This window comes from Notolepis coatsorum, assembly GCF_963971535.1.
Source record: "Notolepis coatsorum genome assembly, chromosome: 3".
Lineage (NCBI taxonomy): Eukaryota > Metazoa > Chordata > Actinopteri > Aulopiformes > Paralepididae > Notolepis > Notolepis coatsorum.
Genome location: NC_140167.1, coordinates 115,824,313 through 115,850,963, shown reverse-complemented (window position 1 = coordinate 115,850,963; position 26,651 = coordinate 115,824,313).

Sequence of the window (26,651 nt, the reverse complement as noted above, 5' to 3'; positions counted from 1 at the left end):
TGTGTTGAGAGAGAGAGAGAGAGAGAGAGAGAGATAATGAATGAATGAATGAATGAATGAATGAATGCATGCATGCATGCATGCATGAATGAATGCATGAATGAATGAATGAATGAATGAATGAATGAATGAAAACTTTATTTAACAGATTGCAGAATGGGTACAATACAGTACGGCTCAAGAGAGAGAGAGAGAGAGAGAGAGAGAGAGAGAGAGAGAGACAGAGAGAGAGAGAGAGAGAGAGCGAGAGAGAGAGACAGACCGCATTAACTCATTAACTCACTGTGTTTAGTTGAAACGTGGTCCAGTCTGAGGGCTTGATAAAGTGTATAATGTCCACTGTCCCACAGTCCCAGACTGTTGTTGTCGATGTATATCCACTGTCCAGAGTGACTGCATCACAACACAACAGCATCGAGCCTATTGCGTCTAGCCCGAGAGAAATGCGGCTACGGAAAGGAGTCAGTTCCTGTTGTTAATGAAAACAATTATTTATATTTGATATATTAATGTTATATTGTGCATTGGAAACACAAACATACTTAAAATGAGTAAATATTATTCATTTTAAACATGTTTATTTTATTTATAGGGGCAAAAAATAAATAAAAAAAAAACAGGGAGGGCGGCGCTCTAGCGTGCCTATCGGCCAGCCGCCACTGGCTCAATTGGTATCCTTAATGGGACTCCATGAGCCTTCAAACAATCCAATAACTGTGCGTAAAAATAATGGAACTGGTGAGGTAAAATGTTGTATGTATATCTTGATACAAAAACCCTGTTTGTTGAAAACATCTCCCAATGTGTGTATGCCCTGCTTTTCCCATTTGGGGTATCTTATAGGTCGTTTTCCAATAAGGAGTGCATTGTTATTGAATAGGGGAGTATGACTATGCCATTTATGTCGGTTAGAATATTTTTTTTGTGTTTCACGCCATATCCGGATCACATGTGTAATAAAGGGGCCAAATTTCAATTCGCATTGCTTAATTGATAATATGGTGTATACTATGTCGTGCAGTCTATGTGGTGCTACTATATTTTCTTCTAAGTTTCTCCAGGATACAGCTGCTTGGGAATCAAACCAGGTTGTCAGTGGTCTTAAAGAGTACGCTTTAAAATAGTGGTAAAAGTCTGGAAATGCCAAACCTCCGTCGGCTTTGTTTCTCTGTGCGGTGGATCTTTTTATTCGTGGAGGTTTGTTATTCTAAATAAATGTATATGCGGTGGAGTGTAATTTTTTCCAGTAACCATCAGGAGGGGGTAACGGTAACATTGAGCTAATGAAGTTGATTCTAGGTAAAACATCCATCTTAACTATTGATACTCATGCCTGTACTGAGTTTTTAAGTTTGGACCACCTGTCAAAGTCGTATTTGATCTTATCTTGGAATTTTATGTAATTGTACTTCACCGTTTGGCTTATAGTAGGGAATACCTCAACTCCTAAACATCTGACGTGTTTAACCATTGGTATTTTTTCTGGAAAGAGTATATTCTTTGCAGGGGCATTAAGTGGAAGGAAGGCCGACTTTGGCCAATTTATCCTAAATCCTGATAGATTACCAAAGTCATCAATCAACTTGAGAAGATGAGGCATTGAGGTGTTAGGGTTTTGCATGAACAATATTACGTTGTCCGCATATAAACTAATATGATGTTGTCTGCCCTTAATTGCGATTGGTTCTATGGATTGGGATTGTCTTATATATTGTGCTAAAGGCTCTAATGATAAAGCGAATAGTCCGGGACTAAGAGGGCAACCCTGTCTGGAAGAGCGCAATACCGGAACGATTTCGGAGGTGATTATATCTGTTGTAATCATGGCCGATGGGTCTTTGTATAATACTTTAATCATATCAATGAATCCTTTTCCTAATCCCATCCTTTCTAGTACTGCCCATGTAACGGATATGTGCCGCGATAGTGTGACTACGGCACATAGAAGTAAAACTCACTCCCCAGAGGCATCCAAACTGAGCGCTTAGAAGGGAATTCCTTTCTTGGCGCAGCGGTTTGCGATGCTGGCCCCGGTGCGGACGCCCGGGGTTCGACTCCCACTCAAGGCATGGTCGAAGTAGTGGCAGGTTCAGCATTGAACCAGCTACACCCATAAATAAGACCATTCCAACCTATCAAAGGCTTTCATCGCATCCAGGAACAACATCGCTATAGGTGGGGTGTCATCCTTGCTGGCATCTAGCACATGTAATAACCGTCTTATATTATCCGTGATCAAGCGGCCTCTTATGAAGCCAGTCTGATCAGGATGAACTAAAGACGTCATATGCTTTTGAAGTCTGATGGCTAATACCTTGGAATACAGCTTGATATCGGTTCCGAGGAGGCTCAAGGGTCTATAACTACCGCAATCGGTGGGGTCTTTGTCTTTTTTAAGGAGAACTGTTATGAGTGCAATATTGTCGACCTTATGGAAATTCCCCTCCTTAATTGAGTATAAAATCATATTAAGTAATAGGGGTCCAATTACATCCCAGCATGAGAGGTACATTTCTGGTGGGATAATGTCCCTTCCAGGAGCCTTACCACTTTGCATTTCAGATATGGCCTCCCTAAGTTAATTTAGTGTGATGGGTGTTTCTAACTGTTTAGCGTCATCCATTAATTTGATTAAGATATATGTCCATTTTGTTTTGATCGAAGGCCATTTCTGATTTGTACAAGTTGGAGTAAAACTTTTTGAATGTCTCGTTGATTTTTTTAGGGTCTGTAACAAGTCCTTGCTGTGCCTTAATAGTAGGGATATCTGCAAATTTTGCGTTGCCTCGTATCTGCATAGCTAGTAGGTGACTTGGTTTAGAACCATGAAAGTAATACTGTTGTCTTGTGCTACGTATTTGAACTTCAGATTGTTGTTTTAAAATGGCATTAATCTCTTTTTTTAACACAATAATTTGAGATTCCAATCAAACCGAGTAGTTGTATTTTAAAGAGGAAAATAGCGTAGAGTAAAGCGTTTCCAGCTCTGCCAGTTTTGAACAACGATTCTTGCGTATTTTGGAGGAAAAGACCCCGGTAAAATCCTTGATAAATCCCTTTACCGACATCAATAATATTCTGGGGTCCTGTACCGATTGCGCATTCTCCAGCAGGAATACAACAAGAGCTTCTTTGAAATGTGTAATGAATTCCTTGTTTTTCAGCAATATTGAGTTAAATCGCCATCTTGACGCTCGGGATGACAGTATACCAAATGATCCTTTTAGGAGTAAATAACAGTGATCTGATAGTGCATTGGGTACCATTTCCACGTCATAGTTATCAAATAGTCTAGGGGATGCAAAAACATAATCTATACTGGAAAATGTGTTGTGTCTTGCAGATCGACAAGAGTACTTTCGGGTCGTAGGGTTGAGTGATTGCAATAGGTCATTTACACCTGTATTCTTAGACCAATACTTTAATGCATTAGATGAATTTTTCTGATCATTGGAAAAGGTGGGATAAGATTTATCCAACCCGGGATCCCAAATGGCATTAAAATCCGTGCCAATTATAAATGAGTATTCAGGAAAGTTTAACATTGTTCTGGTAAGTGTAGCGTAGAAATTAGCCTCGTAAAGATTTGGGTTCATATGACGCTACCAACGCTATTTTCCTGTTCCTGTATACAATTTTAGCTATGGTTATCCGACCATCTGTATCAGACCATACTTCCTGCAATTCAATATTCAACTTCCGTTTCGCGACTATAGCAACTCCACGGGATCTCGTTCCAAAGAAAGAGTGGCTAATGTTATGATATATGTTGTCCGCTAGCGTTGCTTTGTCTTCCACTAAAAGGTGCATTTCGCTTAGAAGAGCCACATCAACCTGTTTGTTTTTCATCAGTGTGAGCACACTTTTGCGTTTATGTTGTTTATTTATTCCCCCAGTATTCCAGATCATTATATTTAAACTAGCCATAATATATACATGTTGTTGTGTACTTGTTAGTAATCCGTCTGGAGTACGAATTCACAATGGATATATATCCAAATATTGAGGTCCCGTTGAGAGCCGTGCTTAAAAACATACATATATACAAATTATCCCCTAAACCCCCCTCCCTCAAAGAGCTGTACAAGGCTGTGTTCCTTTGACACCACCTTCGCGTACAACTCCCTCCCTTACACCACCGGTTAGCCCAGAGTGAGCCATTTATCCTTAACTCTCCTATGCCAATTGCCATATGATCTAAAACTTTAATTCTAATTTAATAGAATGTCACTCGTGGCCTAGCCACTCTCCCGTTAATGTAATAAAAAATAAAATGAAAAATGGAAAATATGCCTCAATTAGTATACTCATTTGAACCTTCTACTAACATGTATAGGTTGGAACATTTCAGAAAACAGAGAAAAAGTAAGAAAGATGTTTAGAACTAAATTATAGAAATCCCTAAAATTAGGGAACAATTGCTTACATTTTAAAATAACTTTGCCAAGCTTACACATCTAGATGAAAATGAGGTTTTTAAATCCTTGTATGCAGTTCGTCCCCCGACAAGGGTGGGCATTTAACCGTTATGAAGGTTTATTGATCTTCCATATCTGGTTCATGTGCAGGTCACATAACGAATGTTATTGTTCCCAGGCCTTCATTGTAAAAGTCCAGTGTATTCCAGAAAGTTAGCCACCGATCATGACTTGTGTAAAACTGATGTTATGTTCCAGGGTATTCTTCCTGCCATAGAGTTATGTCATTCCAGTGTATTCTAGTATATTCCAAAATGTCGACGTCAGATCATGATCTGCACAAAACCATAAATCAATAAATATAGTGTCTAGCGTTTCGTATTAAACTATTTGTACCTCAATGTTGTCAAAAAGCTTGTTTGATGCCGTTTTTGATGTCCGAGCCATAGCAAAGTTATCCAACATAGATAAAAAAAAACTTGTCATCCACAATGTGTTTCCTTCATGTACTCTTCAGCCGCTTCAGGCGAACGTAGCCCGATCCTTTTTCCATTTCCCCTCCACAATGGAAAGAATCGCTGGATAACGTAGGATAGGATGGAGATTTTTCTCATAGAGCTGCTGTATCACAACCTTGTAACGGGCTCGTAGAGTTATAGCCTCCCTGCACATATCTTTGTAGAACGACACTTGTTTACCTTTGTATGTCAGTTTTCCCCATTTCTTACGTGCATCCCTGATGATCGTGTCTCTTATTTCAGTTTTATGCAGGGTAGCAATGATCACCCTCACTTTGTTGCCGCTGTAGTCTCGGGTGCCAATTCTGTTACGTTGGTCCACTGTCGGTATTGTAGGGAGGGGCTCTGTACCTAGAATTTCAGCTAACACTGACGGAAACGAGTCGTCTGTGCATTTGACTGATTCATCCAATCCCACTATACGGATATAAAATCTACGGGAGTAACGTTCGAAATTGAGCAACCTATCCGTTGTTTTCTTGTTGTTGTCATGTATCTTCTGCAAAAGCACCTTGTCACTCTCTTGCATCTCCACCGCTAGTACCGCAATTTCGTCATGAAGAGCCTTGTTGCCCTCATCGACGTTCAGTGTATATTCGCTCACGGTGTTTTCAACTGCAGTAATATGCTCGGTTTGTAATGCAGCCGCTGCTTTAAAATCTTCGAATTTAGCCTCGATATATAACTTGAAAGCATTAGCATTAGCGTTAGCATTAGCGTCAGCATTATCCACCTTGTTGGTCAAGTCCTTTATCAGATTAGTTATCAGATTAGTCAGAGACTCGAAATCGGGGGGTGTAACTGAGGGGTACAATTCCCTGACTGTATTGTTAGATATGATACTTACTACCACTACCTCTTGTACTTTAGACTCTGGCCACCCAGTACTAGGTATAAATAATTATGATAAACACTCCCACCTGATGAAACGGATCCAACACAAATGTACCAAGTCGAAAGTCTGCGTTTAATAATAATACATAGCAAAAGGTATGTACAACGATCACTTAATTACATTTATGATTTGAAATAGTATGCACTTTTATGGCAAATGAGTATTCGTAGGTAGATCAATATCGAATGTCCAATCTCTGATTGCGCAGGAAGCAAATATACAACCTGGGATATTTAGGGAACAATAGCAATGATACTTGAATGATTATATAGCTGGATACACTAGGGGAAGGTTCCGACTGCTTGTAGGACAGCTGGAGGGGGGGGGTAGAGTCTGGCTGTATCCCGTCTGGCCGAGGGTATCCTGGGAGAGCCCACAGTCGTGCGACCCGGTGCCCAGCGATCCTCGATCCACAGATGAAAGCAGTTGGACTCTCTGTGGCCGGCGTCCTCCGGTCCACGATGGAGAGACGTGAAGCGACCTCGTCGTGTAGAGCGTCTCCTCACCTGTCGTCCTCTCCGGGGGGGGGTATTTCCAACACACCGCAGTGTTGGCCTTTATCCATAGAATAATCAAAGTACTCAAAGCATAATCCAAGCCGGGGAAGGCTAGCCGTCGTCGGTAGAATAATCCAATATACAGGTCCACTCGCTCTTTGGCCTGGAGCTCCTCGGGTGCAGCTTCACGTGGGGTCAACCACCCTGGATAAGCGTCCAGCTGATGCCCGAAACGATGGGGGTGCTGATTACTATAGAACTCTTACCGCACGAGGCACTACATATGAATAGACTATTATTAGCTTAATAGAATACGTCCAACTCGACGATATAGTGCCAAATATGACTATTCAAATATTAATATACACGATGTCTCAATGCCGATACTGGGCCGAATTGGCCTTACTGCCCACACGTGGTTCGCGGGGAGGCTTTTGCGTCTGTCACTCTGTTGGAGGGTAAGGAACTGGACTAAAAGAAAGCTCTACTTTAATAGCGCAGTATATATACGCACTATGAACAAATAGTACCATTAGTGGTGCGGTAGACATATTCCTACGCGGAACTAGGACTTGTCCATACATGTTGAGCGGTACGATTGAACCTGGTCTGAGGGGTATGGCGACCTGGCACCAAGGTCTCGTCCAAATGGTAGGAAGGATGACTATTATGGGATGTTCAGTAGACTAGAAGGGATATTCAATGCATATTGTACAAGGAATATACAAGGGATATCAGGGGATATACAAATACAATTAAATATATATATATAAATAAATATATATATTCGGTTTAATCTGATCCTTCAGAACAGGGGGTGTATTCTCCATGTCTGTCTCAGATGAGGTTGCAGGAGCGGTGGAAACGCTGGTATTGTCGGTTGTTTTATTCTCAATCTCGACTGCCCTATCCTTCACGGAGCGCGTCACCGCCTGGTCTCCCGTTAGATTGTCTGCTCGGTGTCTCTTTCCAGGTTCTTTCTTTGATCCCATGTTGATTCTTTCTGTTGATATAGTTAGTAGAAGGTCTTAGTTAATATATACGTCGAGGTTTAAACACATGCGTGTTGTAAAAAGTGGGTTTTGAAGCGAAATTAACATGAACGGGAGCGGAGCTGTGACCAACGTGACCGCTTACATGCCGTTCTATAATTGACTCTCATTATCCTGGATACCTGTATTTATTTTTAAACAGCGGGTGAAGTTTGATTTGTGCCTGCAGACTGCAGTGCAGCGCCGCCACGCTCCGAATGGTAAACGCAAGAATAGCATGCATGTTGCATGCGTATTACGAGTAGGGTATATCTGCAGTGCCGCAACCCCATAGATTTATGCTATTGTCTATTACGGTGAATTAGTGCGCAAATCATTAATCATACATCAAAATAGCCAAATTTTATTATTATACACGATGATGACGATACAGAAAATTACAGAAAAATTAGAAATGCATGGCAAAAATAGCATTTATTGTCAGTATTTTAGAGACCCCCCAAAAATTCACAAATCATGTTTTCAGGGGAGCTGATGTCTGATCTAGGGGAGCCATGGCTCACCCAGCTCCCCCATGATTTGTACCCTGGATGTTTATCTAGATCAGGATTGTGATAGATAGGAGTATATGGAGGTACAGGTGATACCAAGTTTTTTTTAGCAGTCCTTCCAAGCACACAGTGTGTTAAAAACAGTGAAACAATTACCTATGTTTCTTATATTTTTTTATTGTTTTATAAATATGAGAGAGTCCAATGGTAACAGATCAACAAATGTAGCTTCTAGCTGAAACCACTGTGAGTCCCGTCTTCACAACGACCATGACAGTACATTTCTTAATTGGGCTGACCAAAAATAATATTGGAGATTGGGGAGACCGAGACCTCCCATGGATTCCGGCTTCATAAGTGTCAATAACTTTATCCTAGGCATTTTGTTGCACCAAATACATTTTGAGATGGGTCTATTCATAGATTTGAAAAATGCTGTAGATAAGTAACATGGTAACATTTGAAAAAGGAAATTTTGTCTTGGAAGGACGTTCATTCTTATTACATGTATTCTTCCCAGCAGAGATAATGGGAGCGTGGACCATTTACACAAATCAGTTTTTATCTTTTCTATAAGAGGACAATAGTTTTCCCTGTACAAGTTATCTAGTTGCGGTGTAATGTTTATTCCCAAATATTTAAACCCTTCTGGAGACCAATTAAAAGGATATGTTTTATACATCGTTTCTGTTGGGGTCATGTGCAGGAGACAAGCATTTGATTTATTTAAGTTTAACTTATATCCAGAGTATTTTCCAAATTGCTCTATTTCGTTATATAAGGACTGTTCTGGATCTTTTATGTATAAAATAATGTCATCTGCGTATAAGGATATTTTATGTTCCTCATTATTAATTTTCAGTCCTTTCATGTTAATATTGTCTCGTACACATGACGCCAATAATTCAATCACCATCACAAAGAGTGAACTTGACAGTGGGCATTCTTGTCTTGTCCCTCTCGTTAGTGCAAAAAAGTCAGAGGAAGCTCCATTGGTAATGACAGCTGCTTTATGATTTTTATAGATTGCTTTAATCCAAGCGATAAAATTCGGTCCCATATTAAGCTTGTCAAGTATAGAAAAAAGAATGTTCCATTCAACCCTATCGAAGGCCTTCTCTGCGTCCAGCGATAGGAGCAGAGAAGGGCTCCGACTGGTGTCCAAATGATTTATTGCATTCAAAAGTCTCCTTATATTGTCAGCAGAATATCTCCCTTTATGAAACCTGATTGGTCTGGATTAATCAATTTAGGCAAAATATCTTCTAGTCTTTTTGCTAATAATTTGGTCATAATCTTGTAATCGTGATCTAAAAGACTAATAGGTCTATATGATGAACAATTTAAAGGATCTTTGCCACTTTTGTGCAATACTGTGATATGTGCTAGGTTCATTGATTGAGGGAGTATTCTGTTATGACAGAAATTATACATCATTGCCATAAAAATGGGATGAAGTTCAGTCCAAAATTCTTTATAAAATTCAGCAGAAAAACCATCTGGTCCTGGGCTTTTATTTATGGGCATTAACATAATTGTGGCCAGAACCTCTTCTTTTGTAAATGATGAGTTAAGGTATTGCTGGTCTAATTCAGATAATTTTGATCATTTCTTATTTTGTAAGTACTGGTCCAGTTGTTCTTGTGAATGAGAACTTTGAGATTTGTAAAGTGTATTGTAGAATTCAAAGAAAGCTTGATTAATCTCTTTTGGTTGATATGTTATATTATCATTAAGATTAATTGCTTTAATAGTTCTTTCAGTTTGTTCTTTCTTTAATTGATGGGCCAGTCATTTACTTGATTTATTGCCAAATTCATAATGCTTTTGTCTAACGTAATTCATTTTTGTTGTAATTTCATTTGAAATATTAAGGTTTAATTTGGCCCTGGCCACAATTAATTGTCTCCAATTGTCCTCTGTAGACGCTGTCTTATGAAGTGCTTCACATCTTATTACTTCTCTCTCAAGTTCTTGTGCTTGTGCTCTTTTTACTCGCTTTTTAAATGAACCATATGAAATGATTAGTCCTCTTAAAGTGGCTTTTGCAGTCTCCCAGATAATGTTAGGGTGCTTTCACATATAGTTTTGGTGGTGAAGTTGCAACATTGTTGCATTCATCATTTGGTTCGTCTGCATTCACACAGCAATTTGTCAGGCGCACCAAACTATCTGAACAATGTCACGCGGTCGAAAAGGACGCTCGTCTATTGGACACAATGGAGAGTGGAAATCCCTCCCCTTCAGGAAGTGAAATGCGCGTCAACACAAACTGCGTGAAGCGTGATAGTAGCAGTAGCAGAGGCGTGGCAATGATCCATCGTTCGATTATAATTCCCATTACCGCCATCCTCTCGCTAAACAACTTGTACACCTTGTTGTTTTTGTGAGTGCCCACATTCCCCACAAGCAGCTGTTTTATTTGGTCTTCTGCCCCCCCAAGTCTGTCCACAAGACATGTTTACACAGTGTGCTTGTTTTGCAGTAAATGCTGCGCACCGCGGTAATAATAATAATAATCAGCTGTGTTTTTGTTCTTCCTTCTACCCCAAGATGCACAGTTAGATATATAGATAGATAGATAGATAGATAGATAGATGCAGTGTGCTTGTTTTGCAGTGAATGTCGCGCCGCAGTAATAATATTAATAATAATAATAAGCAGCTGTGTTTTCTTTCTTCCTTCTACCCCAAGATGCACAGTAGATAGATAGATAGATAGATAGATAGATAGATAGATAGAGAGAGAGAGAGAGAGAGAGAGATCAATCGATCGATCGATCGATCGATCGATAGATAGATAGATAGATAGATAGATAGATAGATAGATAGATAGATAGATAGATAGATAGATAGTTTAAGTTTAAGTTTATTTGGATCCCCATTAGCCACAGCAGTGCTGGGGCTATTCTTCCTGGGGTCCATAACACATAAAATACAGTTACAGACTTATACACTCACAACATTTACATGTCATACAGACAATTAAAACAACAATAAAAACCCTTATACACTCATAACATTTACATGTCATACAGACAATTAAAACAACAATAAAAACCCTTATACACTCACAACATTTACATGTCATACAGACAATTAAAACAACAATAAAAACCCTAATCAAATTCATAATACAATATAAAAATATATACTCCTTATGAATGAATTCATAATACAATACAATAAGACCTACTCATAATTAATTCATAATACAATACAGCATAATATACTATTTAGCTTTTACATACATTATCTATGTTCATATCAGCCAATTATACAATATTTTAATAATATATCCCTATCAGACACATGCCTTTTCATCCATATATACCTATCTCTTTATCAGACACATACATTTTCATTTACGTATACACTATCTATTAGGGAATGTCAATTTCTTTGGTTGAAAATGTTGTTTTACCACGATTTTGAAACAACATTTACTATTCTCCTGCTTAACATGTCTGGGAAGAGAGTTCCATTCCTGCATACCACGGAACATGACAGTTCTGTTCCGTTAGGGGCTCTGCTTGGCATCACTACTGCACTATCTCGCATATGTGCACGCGCACTGAATAAAGACCACAATGTACCTTTAATCCCAATATTCGTCTGACCACACCCCTCATCAGCTTACCTTCATAAGCAGGTGTGTGGTCACCTGCTCTCCTCCTTCTCGCTTTCACCACAAGGAAGAAGTGCCTCGGTAGATCCCTACACTTGACACCATGATGGAAGAAAGGATTAGGAGCAGCTTTGGGAAACAAGGATACGTTGACATCATATCTTTATTTTCTCTCTTACTATTTTCGAGAAAATACGGCAATATTGTCTTCGTACTGGAGTGTCTGGAAGATGATGATCATTCTAAAAACCCTCCACCGGTTTTCGTATTGGGAGCACGCCGCTGCATGCTTCTCAACTGCAGTTCCTTGCTGTGTTTGTTGGGGTGAAACCTGTCAGGCCACAGCTGAACTGTCGGACATGCCGCTGTTGTGAGAAGCGGTGCGTTCCAGGTTGGGTGAGTAGTGTTTTGCTGGCAGGCTCCACTTGTCTGTTAGTGCTATGGGGGCTACTTGACAATGTTTATGGAAACCGGCCCCAGGCTAGGGTCCTTTGTTCAGCCACCTAGGCGACAGAAGGCCTTGGTCTGAAGACCATTATAGTTTTAACTAGTGGGCCGCGACCATTAACACTGGTGATCCCTGTGTGTTCTGGACGAGTGGACATCTCTCTGTCACCGTGTTAAGGCCCCATCTTTCATATCCAAATGAGAGTATTCCTTCACGAGGGGATATGTGCATGGATGTGCGATAGCGGCAGATCCATGTTCAAGTCAGCTACACAGGCCAGTTTGGTATTGTGCTGATTCCGTCGGGTGTTGGTAAAATCACCGTTGTAAAGCAGTGTTGACATCTTGTTTCTCTTTTCTCTTAAAAAGTGAGGAGAGGTTCAGAACGGCGGCCTGTCTGGGTGAGTGTTATGTCATTGTATACATGTTCAGGTGATAGCTGCTTAGCTTACGGTTAGCCAGTCAGCTGTTAACTGCTGCGTTAGCCTGCTGGGATCGCTGCATGGCCTGCTTAGGTTGGGCCTACTGTTAGCCAGTCAGCTGTTAGCTGCGGTGCTAGCATGTCGTGATTACTAGGTAACGTTAGCTTGCTGCTATAGGCCATGGCCTGGCGCGGGGTAGCTTTAGCTTCTCGCGCGCCGCCGTGAGCTCGCTTCTGGTCGCGTGCGCCGTTAGCTCGGCGTCTCGCGAGCAGGGGCAGTAGCGCCCGAACGGTTGGAGCGGCCGTTAGCTTGATGCTATTCTGTTGAACGTGCTTTGATTTTAACATGTTTTACACTCTTGACTACGACGTCATCCTTGACAGGGGATGTTTTCGTCGACCCTGCCCTGAGCCAGGACGGCAAGGTTGCATCAACAAAGAGGACTGTAGTGCGGGTTGGAGCGGCGACGCTGCCTAGTTCGAACAACACAGGAGCGGCTGTGTTCCTACGGTGTCTGTGACTGCACTTCGCTGATCTACGTTCCGGGTAGGACCAGGTTTGACCAGACCTTATAACACGTCTTCTGGTTTTACTTTTCTAAATGTATTGTGAATAACGATGTTTTTCCCAAAACGTGTGTTGCTGCAATGCATTTAGGATACGACGCGGGTTATGTGTGAGCTGTTTTTGTCACTGGCAGTTAGCTTCTCCGTGCAAATCGGGTTGTTGTTACAGATGTGATAATGATCTGGTTGTTGTGTGAGTAACATCATGTGTGTTGTTATGTACCGTGTACTCACAACTAAGGTAACTAACCTATGAAGCTATGCTTAGTGACAAGTGAGTAAAAGAATGTTCTTTTCTCAGCCTGTGATGACAATGAACAGTGTGTTCACATATTAACAGGTTTTCCTGTTTTAACTGGCCGTATTGAGGGTAAAATAAGAGGATTGTGTTTCCCCCCGGTTCCCTGGGGACTTTTTCATCCTCCTATCAGACATGTTGTGCACTAGAATTGTGTCTTTTGTGTGGTAGGGATGCGATGTAACCCTTAGCTTGATTGCTGAGGTTGTGCTAAAACTGCTGGAGAAACTTTATTTTCCTAAAAGGAAAGATGGTTTGGTCGCTGTCGTGTGTGCTTAGCAAGGCCTGTGGCCGATACTAATCGAGAATTATGTATTCTCTCATTATGAAAAACGGCGTTCCTCTGTAGAGTGTTTTTGCCATTTTTTGTAGGTGATGATGGGTTGTGTGTGTCATGTGACCTACAACTGGGTTGGACTGGCCACAGAAGCACATGTGTATGTTGGACCGGGGCTCTTAGAGCCCTCTCTATTCTGTGTTTTTTCCTTAGTAAAAATCAGATAGCAGGTTAGCTCATGCGCTGTGTGGAGCTGTCAAACGCTTCATAGAGCTGACTATGACTGTGTCATATTCTCTTTTTGTCATTACATCGTATCATGGGTGTGGGGTCGTAAAGGGGTGAACTGGTAACCTTTCCTCTCCCCCTTGTTTCTGTCGGTCAGGGGTACACCCCTGTCCTTCAAGGTTCCCGTCACGTGGCGGTTCGGCACGTTACGGGGGGGGGGGGGGGGGGGGGGAGTTTCCTGGTCCCACGGCCTGGTATATTGGGCGTGTGCACCGCAGGAATTCCCCCGCCATAGAGTACGTCACCGTGCGCGTCTCTGTTGGTAGGACTTCCGTGTGCTGTTCAGGTCCATGTGATGGATCTGTTTCAGGGGGGTGATCAGGGCTCCTCCTCACCAAGCGCCTATTCGGGCCTTCTGTGAGTTCGGACTCCTTCTTCCATGTGAGGGAGCCTCCATCAGAGTACAGAGCCTTCCTCCTCAGATTGTCAAAGTGAGTGGACCCTCTAGAAGGGTCCTATTCTATTGTATATGTATTCGATTCAATTCGATTATTGAGTGTGTATGGGTTCAGTGCCTCTTCCCCGGAGAGCCCTAAAACCAATTTTTTACATGGCTCAAGGTGCAATATATTCTTTTCAATCTGTACAGCTCGCGTGGGAAGTCTCTCTGGGGATCCCCGTCTCCTTCCTATGGGAGGGTGGTGGGATGTAAAAATGTGAAAACATTTTACCCCCGGCTGTGTAGACTGGGATACATACTGTTGATGCTTCCTTCTTTTCTATTCAAAAAATGTTGGAGTTAGGGAGTGTCACACCCCTCTTGTCGTTCCCCTGGGCGCCTTGGGGATTCAATGACAGGTCTAAATAGCCTGTTCATTGATGGGGGTGTGTCCCGACGCACGTATAGTGCTAGCTCGCTGTAAACAGGCGACTGACTGGCACGCCTTGGTTGCTTGTGGTTGAAACGGCGTTTTTATAAAGCAACTGAGATGGGGGTTTTTCCTCTTCCGACGACCAAATCCCACGACCTGGGTTGGTTTTTCGACGGATTCTCGTTCATGTCTGGGGGATGATGACGGAATGGATCTGAACATATGTAGAGGGGTCTCACGCCCTTGGGGTGGGCCACCAGGCGCGGTTCGGCCGAACGTCTGGGTGGCGCCTTCTTTTCATGTTAAGATCGACACGCATATCTGCCCTTTCTCCTGGAGTTGGCATGTCGGCGTGGTTAGGGCACGGGACTGGTTCTGGTCACGCTGGTCCGGATCAGTTGAACCCGTTGTCCGCCGGGGATGCAGATCTGCTGTTCTGGTACCCTGAGGGACTTGGGCTTTTTTCAGGGGGAAAAATGCCAGGTCGGTCCGGGTGTCACAGGGTTAAGCGCTATGGAGACCCTGGTTGGGTACGTTTTTACTCAGCACTGTCGTAATGGCTTGCGGCCATGCCAACCTGTACACGCTCGATCTCGTCGGATCTCGGCCGCTACACAGGTTGGTCCTGGTTGGTACTTGGTTGGGAGACCGCCTGGGAAGGCCAGGTGCGGTGTGCTTAGGGGCTGGTTCTCCATTCTTTTTCGCTCCTCTCTCGCGCATGGCGAAGAGGGGCCTGTTGGGGTTGTCTTTGACCTCCTCTGGTGACCCTGTGCTTCCCGTATCGCCAGGCCCGGTCCGAGGTAATGTTCGTCGACCCGTAGGCCTGGGTTAACCCTTTTTTGAAAACTGAGACACTTGTACTGCGGTATAGCCGGTGTATACCCGCAGGTGTGTTTTGGAGTTTTTTCTTGAGGGGTTATAGGAACAACCACTGCATTGGGTAACGCCAAGGTGGTTGATTCCCTGGTGTGTTGGAGCAGTGTCAACTCTCGGGTTCACCGGTTGAGGGTGCCCCTGCACGTTCATGACGTCTGCCAATCGTGTCAGCCTTCTCTGCCTCAACCCCTCTGGGTGGGGGTTTTTAAATGGAGGCTTGGTCATGCAACAACGCCAGCATACGCCCCTTCCGCCGGGGCGGCTGTGTTCAGCTGTCCCCTCTGGCGCCTGTCTCGTCCGCAGTCTCCAGGCTAGGGTTAACAGCCTGTTGCCTGGTTTTTCCCCGGTGCGCTGCCTGCTTCCGTTGGTTAACCTTTTTTGTGTGCTTACGGCCATGCTGACTGCCTGTTCTGCAGGGTCAGTGTGCCAGGCGGTGTACTATTGGGGGGGGGACAGGGCCCGCTCGGCTTACGGCCATACCAACCTGAACACGCCCGATCTCGTCCGATCTCGGAAGCTAAGCAGGTTCTGGCCTGGTTAGTACTTGGATGGGATTCCGCCTGGGAATACCGGGTGCAGTAACTGAGGGGCCTTTGTCCGAATACGCTGGCGATGTGGGGGGCGGGGCACTACGTGCCCACCTGGTGGGGTCTTGATGCTGGCATCATGGACTTCTCTGGGCCCCCATTCTAGGGAGTCCAGTCCTTTTGGTGGGTCTGGGTCTTCCTTCGTGCTCCGCTGCTACGGCCTTGCCACGGGGTTGGGTTTGCCCTTGACCCCGTGATTCTGGGGGCAGTAACGAGGTTGTTCCTCTGTTCGTTCCCGGGTGGCATGCGGGTTGTGCGTGTGTGTAGTCGTGGGGTCAAGCCACGGTCTGCTCACCCTGTGTGTTGAGTTGCTTGAGTGCCTCTTTGCACGGTCGGGTCCGTCGCCCTCCCGTGAAGCCCCTAATAGGGGGGATACCCTCCATTAGGGGGGGTCGGGGGGGCTCGGCCCTCCCTGTTCTGATGGTTGTGGGGTCAGCGGGGTGTATTTGTCAGCCAGCGGCTCCGCTTGGCCTCCCCTTGTGCAGTAGTGATGCCAAGCAGAGCCCCTAACGGAACAGAACGTTAGGTTATGGCTATAACCAAGTTCTGTTAGTTAGGGGTGACGCTTGGCATCAGACGGCCGCTGCAGCCCTTGACCTCACCTTGTGGTGAAAGCTTGGGAAGGAGGAGAGCAGGTGACCACACACCTGCTTATGAAGGTAAGCTGATGAGGGGTGTGGTCAGACGAATATTGGGATTAAAGGTACATTGTGGTCTTTATTCAGTGCGCGTGCACATATGCGAGATAGTGCAGTAGTGATGCCAAGCGTCACCCCTAACTAACAGAACTTGGTTATAGCCATAACCTAACGTTCGCTTCATTGCATTCGACCTCACTTTTGGAAGTGTAAAACCTCGTGCAGAAGTATGTCTGGTGGAATGGTTGTGTCTGTCAAGACTTATTGATAAATTGTTATATAAAATTGAGGGGATCTTTGTAACAAGAATATTCCTAGTGAATACAAGGAGTGAGCAGAGTAATTTATGTTTGACAAGTAACCAAGTTAAACAACTGTGCATCGCTGCAACATTAGTTCTGTACTCACAGCGAAGCGCTATACGTGCTGCTTTGTTTTGTACCATTTGTAATTTTTTCAGTTTATTCGTCGTTACATTCGACCATACTGCAGGACAATAGTCAAGATTTGACAAAACCAGAGCTTGAATTACCTGTTTGATAGAATTTAGTGGTAACAAATGAGCACATCTTTTAACAACAGAAATCCCTCTTCCCATTTTCACTACTATATTGTTTATATGGTGTGACCATGACAATTTACTGTCTAATGTTACCCCTAGGAGTTTAGTCTCCTGGACTTGATTAATTACCACATCACTTATCAAAAGTTTCAAGACTGGGTTCGTTCTTAGAGTATGGTTTGAACCGAAAATGATGCTACTTGTCTTTGATATGTTTAGAACTAGTTTGTTATTCTTTATCCATTCCATCACTGATTACAACTCTGCCTTTAGGACCGTATTTAATTCATTGGCTGTTGAGGCTGATGTGTAAATCGTTGAATCATCCGCATACATAGAAATATAGGACTTATTTAGGACAAGAGGCATGTCATTTGTAAATATGGTGTAGAGCAAAGGCCCAAGGCAACTTCCTTGGGGTACTCCACACCTTACCGTTTTAACTTCTGAGTAACTCCCATTAAAAAAAACGATTTGTTTCTGGTTTGCTAAATAAGTTTGCATGCAAGATAGTGCAGATGAGGAGAAACCGTAACATTCAAGTTTTTTAAGTAAGAATTTGTGATCTATGATGTCGAATGCTGCAGTAAAATCAAGCAAGACAGCTCCAACCATTTTCTTTTTATCTATCTCTTTCAGCCAATCATCCGTCATTTGGGTTAATGCAGTCGCTGTTGAATGTCCTTCACGATATGCATGTTGAAAATCAGTGGTCAATGTGTTAAAAGAAAAGTAGCTTTTAATCTGTTCACTTATTATTCTTTCCATCAGTTTACTTAAAACTGGCAGTAAACTTATGGGACGACTATTAGATCCTGAGAATGGCAATTTCAAATTTTTTGGCAGTGGTATTACTTTGGCAGTTTTCCACTGTTGCGGATACAAACATTCACTAAAGGATTGATTTATAATATGACAGATAGCAGGGGCAATTAAATCAGGGACCAATTTCAGAAGTTTCCCGTCAAGACTGTCAACACCTGGTGGTTTGTTTTTAGTGGTACTTAACATATGTTCTACATTACTTATAGTCACCATGCTCTACACCATGCGGCACGGTGGTGTAGTGGTTAACACTGTCGCCTCACAGCAAGAAGGTCCAGGGTTCGAATCCCGCTTGGGGACCAGGTTTCCATGGTGCCAGTTACCCAGGTGGGGTATCCCCCAGGCCTTTCTGTGTGGAGTTTGCATGTTCTCCCCGTGCTCGCAAGGGTTTCCCCCCCGATAAGATAAACCCAATGGAAAAACATGCACAACAACAAGATCGCTAACGCTGTGGCGTCCTTGACGAAGACGGACAGGAGCACTTGGATTGGTCCCCTGGCGCGGCTCACGTTGTGCCTGTCTGCTCCCGGCTGCCCTTGGGGGGGAAGGACGACGGGATGGGTTAATCGCAGATACGAATTGCATGCATGCATCGCATGTGTGCCAATTGATGACCTCGGAGCAGGTCCTAAATTATTATTATTATTATTATTACTTATAGTCACACTATCAAAATTAAATTGACAATTTTTATCTTTCATTATTTTATTCTTTATTAATAAATAAGATTTTTCATTATCTATTGTTTGCATATTATTCCTTAAATTATCTACTTTTCCAATAAAATAATTGTTAATATGATTAGCAATCTCAACTGGTTTGGTGAGGAATTTTCCTTCTGTTTCTAGAAAGGATGGGGTAGGTTTCTTATTCCTGCCCATTATTTCATTTAGAGTATTCCATAATAATTTACTGTAATTTTTTATATAATTAAACCTATTTTCATAATACAATTTCTTCTTCTTTTTATTACATTTTGTAATAGATAGATAGATAGATAGATAGATAGATAGATAGCTAAATAGATAGATAGATAGATAGATAGATAGATAGATAGATAGATAGATAGATAGATAGATAGATAGATAGATAGATGCAGTGCGCTTGTTTTGCAGTGAATGCCGCGCCGCGGTAATAATAATAATATACCCAAGATGGCTTATCAGGTGACTTCCTATGTTTGGTCCGCGTTTGGTCCGATGAAGCGAACCGAGACCTATGTTTTTGGTCGGACCAGAGTTTGCGTGTTTGGTCCGCGGACCGAGTTCGACGCGCATTCACACAAACCCAAAAAAACGGACTATCGAATTCTGGTCCGATAGTCTGGACCAAACAGCTCCTGTGTGAAAGCGACCTTAGGGTCAATGAGGGGGTCATCATTTTCCTTTATGTAGTTTGTAATCCATGTTCACGTTTTTAATTTAAATTCTTCATCTTGGAGTAATGAATTATCAAATTTCCATTGTTTAGTGAACGAGTTGTTCCTATTAAACTGAATAGTCAGGCATATTCTGGCATGATCTGATAAAATGATTGGACTAATTTCACAATCCTTTATCATGTATATATATTTTGAGTAAATAAAGGCATAATCTATTCTACTATACGAGTTGTGTACATTTGAGAAGTAGCTGTAGTCTTTAATGCCTTGATGTAATTCATGCCAGACATCGATTAGGCCACTTTCTGCACATAACCCTTGAAGAACTTTTGAGGATTTGGAGCTATGGTTAGTCTGATTAGATGTATCCAATGCTGTCATTGTCAGGTTAAAATCTCCCGCCATCACTCCAAAACCTTTACAGTTTTCATTGAACAGCAACACCACGTCAGACATAAATGTTGGTTCGTCTGCATTGGGAGCATAAACGTTCAAAAAAGTAATGGTGTTCCCCAAATGCAGCCTGAAACCAAGACAAACCGTCCGTTTGGGTCTGTAATTGTTTTTTCTACTGTAAATGGTATTGTTTTGTTAATCAAAATAGCCGTTCCTCTGCTATGACTTTTATATGATGAGAAATAGACCTGACCTACCCATTCTCTTTTTAACTTTGCGTGTTCTGCAGTATCTGACAAATATGTTTCTTGTAAAAAAGCCACATCTACTTTGTTTTTTTTAGAAGGGATACAACATTTTCCCTTTTAATAGGATTTCCCAAGCCTTTAATGTTCCACAAATGTATTATTATATCTGACATGGTAGTTGGTGCGATATTTGAGAATTATCTGTGACTGTATACATTTGCCTCAAAAATATCGTTGTGTGAGGTTTTTGTCCATTGCTCACTTACTCGCTCTGTTCCTTTAAGCCTACCAGCTCTGTTTTTCCTTGTGTTTTCTGTTAATCATTGCATTCCCCTATTCACACGCTTCTTCCCATAGACGTCGTTGATTGGTGCTCCCCCAACCACACGCTTGTCAATCACATTCCTCAGCTGTCACTGCTTGTCAATTAAGCATTCCCTGATTATTTATACCCCGTTTCCCCATTCAAGTTTTGTTGGATCGTTTTGATATTTCGGTTGCATTCGCCGTTCCTGCCTTGCCTGCTGTTTTTTCCCTGTGCTTTGCCTCCAGGATATTCAAGAAGCATTCCTCTTGGACACCCTTTTCCCGTGGCGACGCGCTCGCTCCGTTCTGTTCCAACGCTCTTTACGCACAGCGCCTGGGTGAGTTTTTATGACTGTCTTTGATCCTATTCCGTTTTTCGTGTGTTTATATAACACTGAAGATTTCCTGCTTTTTATCAGACAGTCACTCACCCAGCGTTTAGCCCTTTTTGGATTGTTTCATTGGGATAATATTTTGGCCTAACATCGCCCACTGTGTGTTTACACACCGAAGATATTGTCACTTGGATTTGTGTTTTGGGACTTCGCTCACAGTGTTTATTTTGCACCGAAGATTTCTATCACGTGGGATTGTGTTTGGAACGTTACTCACAGTGTGTATATACACCGAAGATTCAGTCACTTTGATAACTCTGTTTTTGGGTACAAGTCACCTCTCCTGTCACCTGCTCTGTTCCAACTGCACTCTGAGCTAACTCGCTCCCTCTCTCCCTCTCGGTCCCGCAACCACCTCGGAGATTCTGCCGAGAGAAGTCTGCAGAGCGGCTCTGACGTCAGCGTCTGCTTCCCCAGACTACCATCCCGGGAGAAGCTGCAGAGCAGCAACATTCATCCTTGCTTGTATTCCAGTCTTTGTTTGAACTCTACCAAGTCTATGCTGTTTATTTAGTGTAAATAAACAAGCCCTTGTTTTTGGCAACTCTGAATCCTACTCTCTTGTGTCGTTGCGTTTGGGGTCGGTGTCAAACCCTAACACGTTGTTGCTTATATTAATAAACATAACCAAAAAACAAAAATATAGAATACAAAACATACATAGAATCAGTGCACGTGAGCGGATCGGAGCGTGAGCGGCGCGGGGCGCGGAGCGGCCGGTTTTGACGTGAGCGAGGAGTGGGTTTTAAAATGAGTCGGCGCGACGTCCGGAGCGAGAGTTCTCCTCCGCTCCAATCCACTCCGGGCCGCTCACAGTGGTTTAACACTGATGTAATATATACATGCAGTACAATGCCAAAGCAACAGATGGCGATGTACAAACATGAAGGCCATTTTCAACCAATGAGAAGGGTTAACCTGTGATAGGCTGTTCGTTCAGGCTTTGTCACTGTAGAGACGCCCACACTCACTCCAGTTAGAAAAAGTATATCGACGCCATTGTTGTTGACGTTAGCTTACATGCTAACGTTAATGGCAGCGACCATAGCATTGTGGCTCGGCTAGCCTATCATCGCTTAATAGAGATAGTGAATGGATAAACAACGTTATTTAACATTGCAGAATGGCTACAATTACAATGCGGCTCAATACAAACAATTGTTAAGGGGCCCAGGGGGTGTAGACTGTTGTAGTTTGAGCTCATTTACACCATGCTCCAAAAAAAGAAGAAAAAAAACTGCCGAGCGATCTGGCGCGGGGAGCGGGGAGCGCTCGATTCAAGGTGAGCGGGGAGCGAGCGGAGAGCGACTTGGGGGCGGGGTCAACATGAGTGATTAGCGGAGCGGACCAAGCTTTAAAGAGCGAAGAGCGGATTTCTCGGCCGCGCCGATCCGCTCACGTGGTCTGCATAGAATACACATACATAGAATAAAAAACATACATGAAATACATCAACCCACCCCAGCCATGGTTTTCTGAACCACAACATTTACCCCCTTACTCCTAGTAGGCCATACAGATAATGGAAAAAACTAAATAACTGAAAAATAATTAAATCTTTCTTATATTGGCCCCTGGAGCTCTTGTCTTCAGTGTAATCACTTCCTTTTTATTTATTTGTACACCCACTCCCCTCTTCACTTCCCCCCATGTTGTTAAATATTAGTTGGTCACCTGATATTACTGAATGGGGAGGGAATTTGCTTATTATGCAGATTTTTTATATTTTTTTTTACTACTGAGAGTTCTCCTCTCCACCTACTTTTTAACTTTCAGTCATTGTGACCTTCTAATGTTTGAGAGAAAAATATCAGTGCAAAACAAATACATATTAAATTCGTGCCATTCCTTGAACCCCCCTCCCTTCTTTTAGTCATGGTATCGTCCGTATGACATCACACGTTGTTGCAGGAAGTACCGCTGCCAGTAAATACACGTTGAGAAGAAAACAACCGATTGCGACTGTATTGGCAAATCAATACCCCTTCCTCTGGGGTTTCAAAGTCAAATGATTTGTCCATATTATAACAGTCATAATGAGGGGGTGCAAACAAAAAGAACAAAAAAGAAAAACGTAAATGTCATCTTCGTACCTCCACCCTGGATAACGGTTTACAAGGCAAAACTCAGTCAAGCTCGTCGGCGAATGATTCTGCCTCTTTTGGATCGTCAAACAGGACAATTTTGCTTTTATGGAGGATTCGAAGCCGGTGAGGGTATGCAAATCCTAGAAACATGCCCTTTTCGATGAATATCTTGGTCACCCGGTCGAATTATCTGCGTCTTCGACGCACCTCTGCGGGCAGGTCCTGGCGAATGGTGAGTTTGGCTTCCCCCTCAGCGATTGTAGACTTCTTTGCCGCTCTTTGTCCCCGATTCGTAAAAAGCGGATTTGGACTGGTCTGGGATATTTCCCAGCATGTGGTTGTGATTGTGGTCGCGCTGGGCGAAACACTTGTTCCAGTTCGAGTGTTTTTTCCAATGAAAGCTTAAACCAGCTGGGTAGTTTGTGCTGAATGTACTCAGGTAGAGTTTGGTCACCCTCCAATTTCTCTGGAAGCCCCAGCAAAACCAGATTTTTCCTCCTCCCTCTGTTTTCTAATTCATCCGTTTTCATCTCCATTGTTTTTAACATCTTTTCGGCTCGGTGTAACCCTCGCTGGGTTGTTTGCAGGGTGTCTTCTAGTGTAGAAATCCTCTCTTCTGCTTCGTCCAGGCACTGCTTGTGTTTGTCGACTGCTTTGTTTGTTTTAGTCAGTCCTTCTTTAATCGCCGATACTTGGTTTGTCACCTTTTCCAGACGAGTATCGATACCGTCTAATCGGCCCAGTATCGCAATGCGTTGAGATTTTAACTCTGACATAATTTCGACCAGAGTGGGGTCGTTGTCGTCTGTTTCAATTGTTTGGTCGTCGAGGCCTGTTGTTTCGCTGGATTGTTTTGCCTTGTCTTGTTGTTGCCATCTTGCAAATCACCACGTTTTATCTTAAGCCTTTACTTAGTTTAAGTCAAAACTAAATTATTGAAATTGTCCTTGAGTGGAGGTAAGAATTGTAAAATGAATCACTGAGACAGTGTAGAGCGCTTAGTTCAGGCAGCCATCTTGTTTCCCAGCAGCCTCTGAAACTAGCATTCTAGTATTTGGAATTAATTTGAAATTCACAACCACAACCATACATTTGTACAATCGATTGAAAAAAACTACAAAAAATAACCCTTCTTCTCTTCTTCCACGGCAGCCTGATTGATGTGAATGATTGGTGTGAAGTGGCCAATCACAGAACTCATCACCACTTTTTTCTCTCAACAACAACACATTTGAACATACGGTTATCTATATAACCATAGTTATGTGAGTAATAGCGACGCTCTGCGCCTACTGGAATATATCCCTATATCAGTCTATATACTGAATAAATTCTCCACATGCACCTATACACACCCATTCACCTGGCTACATCCCCATCCGCTCCTCTACATAAGCAGGGGTGTGGCCATACTAACAGCTCCTTCCCAAGTCTTTCACCACCAAGGCGAAGACCACGGGGTCCTCAGTGAGTCCGGCGCAGAGCGTCGCTATTACTCACATAACTATGGTTATATAGATAACCGTATGTTATGTTATCGTCATAGCTTCCGCTCTGCGCCTACTGGAATACAGGAGCTGAGCAGAGCGGAAGCTTGACAAATGTACCCGCTGAGGCACCCCACAACCATCAGAACCAGGGAGGACCCGAGCCCCCGGACCCCCCTAGTGGAGGACGGGAGGGAATCGGATCCGACTGTGCGAAGAGGGGTCTAGCAACTCAAACGCACAGGGTGAGTAGACCGTGGGACTTACCTTCCCACAGAAGAACCCACGACTACACAAACGCGCAACCCACATGCCACTAGGGAACGAATGGGAAGAAATAAAAAACCCTGTTACAACCCCTAATATCACGGGGTCAAGGGCAAAACCCTGTGGAAAAGGGGGCCTGGTGATGCCAACGATGCCGCAGCATCGAGACCCCACCAGGCGGTCACTAGTGACACCACCCCCCACATCGCCAGCGTATTCCGACAGGGCCCATCCAAGAGCAGGCCCTTCCCCCCTACAGCACGCCGCCCTGAAGCACTCAAGAGGCTACACTCACAGCAAGACCAGGCAGTGCACCGGGGAGACAACCCCCAAAAGAGGTCGATCCCTCAATCTAGGCAACAGGTCACTCGACCTCAGCCTGGAGCACTGCGGACTAGACAGGTGCCAAAGGGGTCTGCTGAAAACAGCACCCCGGCGGAAGGGGCATACGGTATGCTGTGCACCATGTCGCAGCCTCCACAAAAAACCCTGACCCTCTAGAGGGGCTGAGGCAGAGAATGCAGACACGATTGGCAGACGTCATGAAAGGTGCAGGGGCACACTCGCAGGCAGACGGGGCCAAGCCCGGCCTAACCCGAGAGTCGACTCCGCTACCAACACACGTGGAAACCAACCACCACCTTGGTTCTAACATGAGGCGGTTGTTCATATAACCCCCCCAAGAAAAAACTCCAAAACACAACTGCGGTATACACTGGCTATACAGCAGTACAAGTGTTTCAGTTCTCAAGAAGGGGTTAACCCAGGCCAACAGGTCGACGAGAACGAGTCCGGACCTGGGCCCGGCGGACCGGGACGTACACAGGGATGCCAGAGGGGTACAAGAACCACCTCGACAGCCCCCTCCCAGCCCCGCCAAGCAGGAGAAGAGAGGGACAAAAAAAGAATGGAGAAGGACCAGGCTCCTTTAGCACAGCACAAGGTACAACACAATATGGACCAAGCAACAGTGAAGGATAACACGCAGTGACACAACCACGAACACCTCCATAACATCAAATCCTGCAACGCCCGAGCCGATCCGGCATTTTCCCCCCGAAAAAGCACAAGTCCCTCAGGGTACCAGAACAGCAGATCTGCGCCCCAGCGGACAACGGGTTAACTGACCTGGTCCGGCGCGACCAGAACCAGTCCCGTGTCCTAATCACGCCGCCATCCCCAGTCCCAGGAGGGGGGTAGGTACGCGTGTCAATCTAAAACATCACAGAGGGCGCCACCAAGCCGCGCCCGGTGGCCCACCCCAAAGGCGTGAGACCCCTCCGCCAATGCTTTGATCTATTCCGTTATCTCCCCCCAGAGATGAACGAGAATTCATCGAGACTAACCTAGTACACTGGCGCTCAGAAGAGACAAAACTCAGATAAAATAAAAACGCTGTTTCAATGATGAGCAACCAAGGCGTGCAAGCCCATGCGTGGTTCCACACAGAAGCACCCAGCAGCACTATGTACACGTCGAGACCCAAAACATATCAATGGTAATTCTAACAAGAACCCAGATAACGTTCCCTCCAAGCTGCCTGGGAAAGCGGCAGGAAGCTGGCCAAGACACAGATATGGGTCCCATATGACACGCCCCAAGGGAAAACACCCCTGTCAACCCTGCCCTATAAAAGAGAGGAGACAGGGAACCCCAGAGAGAGACTTCCCATGTGAGTAATAATTGAAAAGATATATGCAACATTGAGCTACGTGTCCAAAAAGATTCATGTAACAATTGGACTAAGACTCTCTGAGGAGGAGGCTCTGAAACTCTTGAGGAGGCTCCCTCACTGAGAGGGAGGTTCTGAAACTCACCGAGGAGGCACTGAAACTCCCTGAGGAGGAAGCTCTGAAACTCCCTGAGGAGGAGGCTCTGACCCAACATACACTACTAGTAGGGAGCAGAGCAGAGGAACAAGTTGTCTCTACTGCATTGCATCACCTACCAAGCTCAAGACACATACAACAGAGCAGAACTTCTTTTTA